The 5,937-nt window shown below is 39.5% G+C and overlaps 1 protein-coding gene across 1 annotated transcript in view; it reads right to left on the reverse strand.

Moving 5' to 3' along the window:
- LOC130930318 (unconventional myosin-VIIa) overlaps positions 1–832 on the reverse strand; it is a 51,346-nt gene extending 50,514 nt beyond the window's left edge. Inside the window, exon 1 of the mRNA XM_057858192.1 lies at positions 461–832. The gene's annotated coding sequence lies outside the window, so the exon portion shown is untranslated. The remainder of the gene's footprint in view (positions 1–460) is intronic.
- Between the last annotated feature and the right edge of the window lie 5,105 nt (positions 833–5,937).

A 5,937-nucleotide genomic window follows, 5' to 3' on the forward strand; every position in this document is an offset into this window, starting at 1 on the left:
GTTCTGCCAACATTTACAAGCTAGTGTAGCACTAAAAGACATGATTATCAATTCTAGTTGTGATGTCACAACACTAGTGTCGTCACGCATCAAAACAAAAAGATGTTGAAGTTTGATTTCTAAAGGGTATATATCACTTAAGTTTTACACTTTAATGCTGCTGTCCTTGACATTAGGTAATAATAAAATAAAACAGGACAGTTCCTAGCACTATTGGGTCATGGCAATTGCCAACAAAAAGATTAATCGCTTTTCACTGCTTCTATGGCATGGGTGTGGTAATGTGTATTACTGAACCATGGTGATGTTGGATACAACAAAGTTGTACCATAGACTTCATAATACTTGACAGGACACGGGAAACGGGGCCGATCCGTGGGGGGCCTATTTCAAAAACTTCAAATTCATATATTTTCAAAACCAAACCTGCTACCGACCTAAAACCAAAACATGCACCTACCTTAGCCATATATGAGTCTCCATGAACAGCGGCATCAAAAAAGTCATTCCCTTATATAATCCCAATTATTTTTTTATATAAGTATAACAAAACTTAAAATGGCTACAAAATTCTCAGATTTTACACTAGATGCACATAAATCACCAAATGCAGAGATAATCACCTATATTTTCAGGATCAATAGCAATATTAAACATATATAGGTTTTTGCCCATAATAGCAACTTAATTTTTTTATTTACTGCAAGTTTTCAACAGGTAATAAATCACTCATTTTTCACATCAGAAACTTAATACTTGAGGAAAACATGCAGAATCAACTATAAATAATATATAAATAGATTATTAACAAATTGTACATACAATCACAACTTAGTGTAGAACAGAATAGAATAGGAATCGCCCTTTATTGTTAAATTAAAATCTCAAAAGTGACTTGCAAGTACAAAATCTAAATAATCAATCAAATTTATTTATATAGCCCTTTACAAAACCCGAAAGGTCCCCAAAGTGCTTTACAACAAAGACAAACATGGCACATAGTAAATAAAAGGCAGGAAAGTATTATACAATGACATTAGAAAGAAAAAAAAGAAATGAAACAACGCATCACAATAAAAGTCAGACAGGATATAAAACAATAAAACAGATCAAATCCGAAAACATAAAAAATCCTAAAGAAATGAAACCAGGCTAAACTAATCTTGGGGAAAGGCGAGTCTAAAAAGTAGTGTCTTTAAACGAGATTTAAAAAGGCCCAAATTTGTAGTGGTGCGGATTTCAAGGGGAAGTCTATTCCATAACCTGGGCGCAGCAACCGCAAAAGATCGGTCTCCCCACTGCTTGAGTTTGGACCTCGGAACGTGCAAATGAAGTTGGCCGGTAGAGCGAAGAGTCCTGCCAGAGTTACGGATGGTTAAAATTTCCAATAAGTAAGAAGGCGCCTGGCCATTAAAAAATAAAAAACAAACAGTAAAAGTTTAAAATCAATTCTAAAATGGACTGGAAGCCAGTGGAGCGATGATAGCACGGGGCTAATATGTTCACATCTAGGTGTATCTGTTAAAAATCGAGCAGCAGCATTTTGAACAAGTTGGAGACGAGAAATTGAGGACTTGGGAAGACCAACATAAAGTGCGTTGCAGTAATCCAGCCTTGAGCTTTTAAAAGCGTGAATTGCTTTTTCAAGGTCGTGGCGAGTAAGAAGAGGCTTCACTTTGGCCAAGACACGGAGCTGGAAAAAACTTGCTCTTACAACAGAACTAATCTGTTTTTCAAAGTTGAGCCTGCAATCGAATATCACGCCGAGATTTTTAACATGTGTTTTAAAAAAGGGAGCCAGAGTGCCAGGGTTGGGCTCAAGGGCAAATAAACAAATATAAAATGCATATGAGATAGTTGTATGTTCAGGCAGTGCAAATAATCGAAGTGAATGAGCAGCAGTTTGACAGTTAATGCTTTGAATAATGCAGGTGAGAAAGTACTGAACATAGAATATTGAATGCAAATGAATATTGGAATATACCTTGTCAGCTTCCTCGACTCTGTTCCTCGCCATCTCCTTTCTGCCGGTCTGCCAGTCTAAGGCTTTGTACGTCCTTGCTTCGGAAGTCACATCCTTGGAGAAGTTTGGACCAAAACAGTTGAAGAGGGACCTGTTTATGTGGTGTTGACCAGCCTATGCCACTCCTGGCACTTGACCCCTGCAAGGTCGGGTCTGAGGCCACCAGCAACATCAAGATCACCTCGTCAACCTTTTTCTCCTCTGCCTTGGCACAGTCTGGGTCAGCCTGCACGTCCATGGGGTAGAACCCAACGAGCTCAAGCAAGTGCAGGCGCTGTGTCAGCCTATTGCTGACCATGAAGTTCTTTATGCTGGTCCAGTAATTGGTGCAACACATTTGGCGGCGTTTGCCAAATGAGTGCTCCTTTGGGTCAGAGTTGGCCTTCCCCATGCAAACATACTGCTAATATTCCCGCAGGAAGCGGGCAGGGCATTGCATGTGATGTGCAGAGCCGAGGCAGTGGGCTTTGGCAGCCTACCGGTCTTTGTCCCTTTTTTCTTTTTCTTCTCCTTTTTGGCCCAAATCTGGAACATTTTATAAAATTTTTAAAAAATGAAACTGAACAAGCTTGCTGTTGATTCAATTCAATTTATTCAACTACAGTGTGGTTACGTACTTGCAAATTTCACCAATCTCCTGGAGGAACTGGATGTTTGCCTTCGACTGCTCATCAAAACAGCCTGCCTGGTCCTCAACACCTCCTTCCCCGCCCTCATCACCTCCTGCTCTTGGCCGCAGCACACATCGGTAGATATCATTCCAGCGAACGTTCTGCCCCGGCCCGTGCATGTTCATCACAGAGATCATTCTCTGGAACATCTCCAGAACGTCAGCCGTGTCCCTGTGTTCCTCCTTGCCCATGGGCATGGTGAGGAGCCTCAGCCCGGTGACCGTGTAGGGGTTGATGACCGCCATGATGAGCCCAATGCTCTGCTTCTCGATCGAAGAGGCCACCAGCACCTTCTGGGTCAACTTGTAGCTTGCCTTGACAGGCTCGAGAAGTGGGCCGTCCTCATCCTCTCAGGCTCTTAAAAAACATGTTTTAGAAAGATAGGCGTTTTGATTAATCCTTTTTATAAAGTGAATAAGGCTGCGCATTTACTTTAGCCCCAGGACACTTGGGCAGCACCATACAGCCGTTGTTGTGGAAGCTGCTGTAGATGTTCTTCCAAAGGTGCACAGGGTAAAAGTAGACCAAGATCTGCTTGTTGCCATCATCGTAGGGGTTGGTGTAGGACCATGGTGTTTCACTGAAAGTTATGAGATTGAAATATTACATAAAAAAAAAAAAAACACGTAAAAGCTGATTGTTTTACATATGGACGCAGACATGTCTAGAATAAAATCTACAGATACAAAATCCAACATGGCTGCTGAAGCAAAACAGGTTTTTACATTGAAATTCTTGTGAACAAATGCTTAAATCCCTGAATTCTTTATAGATATGGACGTAAAACAGTCTTGATTCTTGGTTAAAAGCAAAAGAAACCATGCAGGTAGCATCTATTTTGCGTAAATATCGCGAACAATGAGGTTATTCAGTTCCGAAAATTAGCCGCCTCCATGTGTAAACAAAGAAGAAAAATCTCATGAATAAATGCTTAAATCACTGAATTCTTTATATATATATGCGTGCAAAACAGTCTCGATTTTTGGTTAAAAGCAAAAAAAAAAAAAAAAAAGCAGTTTGAATTTATTTAAATCTGTCGAAGAATGATGCTAGGCTATTAGCTTTGTTATGATAAGGGGGCTGCCACTATGGCTTTTTCCGTTTGAAATTCTTGTGAATAAATGCTTAAATCACTGAATTCTTGATAGATATGGACGTAAAACAGTCTCAATTTTTGCTTAAGAGCAAAAACCGGGCAGTTGACAGTTATTTTACATAAATTTGTCAAAGAATGACGCCAATACCGTTGCGCCCCCCAATGATTTTTTCACGACATTTCAAAATGCATGAATTGCACGAAAAATATAATAATTACCTTGAATCCTCCAACATATCACTCCTGAGACAATCCTTGTTGTTAGTTTGCGGTCCAGATTGAATTTAATCTTTGTGTTCACAAGCATGTGTGAGAGTCATTCCTACAGACTCTTAATAAATGAAGCTGACTCACACAGCCCCCTATTGGCTGGCGGGGCGCAGAAAATATCTAATGTGACCTGTCAAGGTATCTTGAAGTCTATGGTGGTACCCAATTAGATTTGTCCTGACAATGGATCTTGGGATTAAAGAAGGGAAAAAAAAAAGATCACGCCTAACAAATGTGAGGTGGAAAATGCTGGACAGAGATTTAAACTAAAATAATATAATGCATTCATGGACCCTTTAAACCCTTGTACAGTGGTATGAAAAAGTATCTCAGTCTTTTGGAAATTCTCACATTTCTGCATAAACAACATCAAATGTGACAAACAGTGCCGGCTTTAACTAAAACCACCCAAACATTTATAGGTTTTCATATTTTAATGAGGATAGTATGCAAACAATGACAGAAGGGGGGAAAATAAGCAAGTGAACATTCACATTGAATATTTTGTGGCCCCCCTTTGGCAGCAATAACTTTAACCAAACTCTTCCTGTGGCTGCAGATCCGTCTGGCACATCGATCAGGACTAATCTTGGCCCAATCTTCTCAACAAAACTGCTGTAGTTCAGTCAGATTCCTGGGATGCCTGGCATGAATTGCTGTCTGTAGGTCATGCCACAGAATCTCAATGGGGTTCAAGTCTGGACTTTGACCTGGCTTGGATGAGGTGTTGATGTTGGTGAGCTGTTCAATTTTTCCTCCACACATGACGTTGTGTGTTACTCCCAAACAATTAAATTTTGGTTTCATCAGTCCACAAAGAATTTTGCCAAAACTTCTGTGGAGTGTCCAAATGCCTTTTTGCGAACATTAAATGAGCAAGTTTTTTTTAATTTTTTTTTTTATAGAAAGCAGTGGGTTTCTCCGTGGAGTCCTCCCATTCTTGGCCATAGTTTTACATGTAGTTGATATATGCACAGAGATATTGGACTGTGCCAGTGATTTCTGTAAGTGTTTAGCAGACACTCTAGGGTTCTTTTTTACCTCTCTGAGTATTCTGCGCTGAACTCTTGGAGTCATCTTTGGTGGACGGCTACTCCTTGGGACAGAAGCAACAGTGGAGAAAACCCTCCATTTGTAGACAACTTCTGTGACTGTCGATTGATGAACATCCAGACTTATATTGTTTTGCATCATTTCCCAGCTTTATACAAATCAACAATCCTTGATCGAAGGTCTTCAGACAGCTCTTTTGACCAAGTCATGATGCACATCAGACAATGCTTCTCATCAAGACAACTCTTAACAGGTGTGTTTTATAGTGGGCAGGGCAACTTTAAACCACTCATCAATGATTGGGCTCACACCTGACTTAAATTGTTTGGTAAAAATTGGTTTCAATTGCTCTTCAAGCCTCCTTGGGAAGAAGGTTCAAGAACTTATTTTCCCCACTTCTGTCATTGTTTTCATGCTATCCTCATTAAACTATGAAAACATATACATGTTTGGGTGGTTTTAGTTAAAGCAGACACAGTTGTTACATCTGTGCGATTTTGACAAAGATCAGATCACATTTGATGATGATTTTACATACAAATGTGAGAAATTCCAAAAAGGTTCAGATACTTTTTCATACCACTGTACTTCCTTGTTCAACTACTTTCATGACAAACCCTTGGATTATATGGCAAGTGTATTTGGATGTGACTACTTATGACACATTTTGATTTGACTGTATTTGAGACCTTGTCTTTAAGTGTTAACATCTCAGATTATGAAACTTTTTTTTTTTTTACGGAGAAATATACCACTGAATGCAGACAACCCTCAAGTTATAACAATACTAACATTTTCTATCATTGTAAAGAAAGACAGGCAAG

Source organism: Corythoichthys intestinalis, chromosome 14 (assembly GCF_030265065.1).
Source record: "Corythoichthys intestinalis isolate RoL2023-P3 chromosome 14, ASM3026506v1, whole genome shotgun sequence".
In the NCBI taxonomy this organism is placed as follows: domain Eukaryota; kingdom Metazoa; phylum Chordata; class Actinopteri; order Syngnathiformes; family Syngnathidae; genus Corythoichthys; species Corythoichthys intestinalis.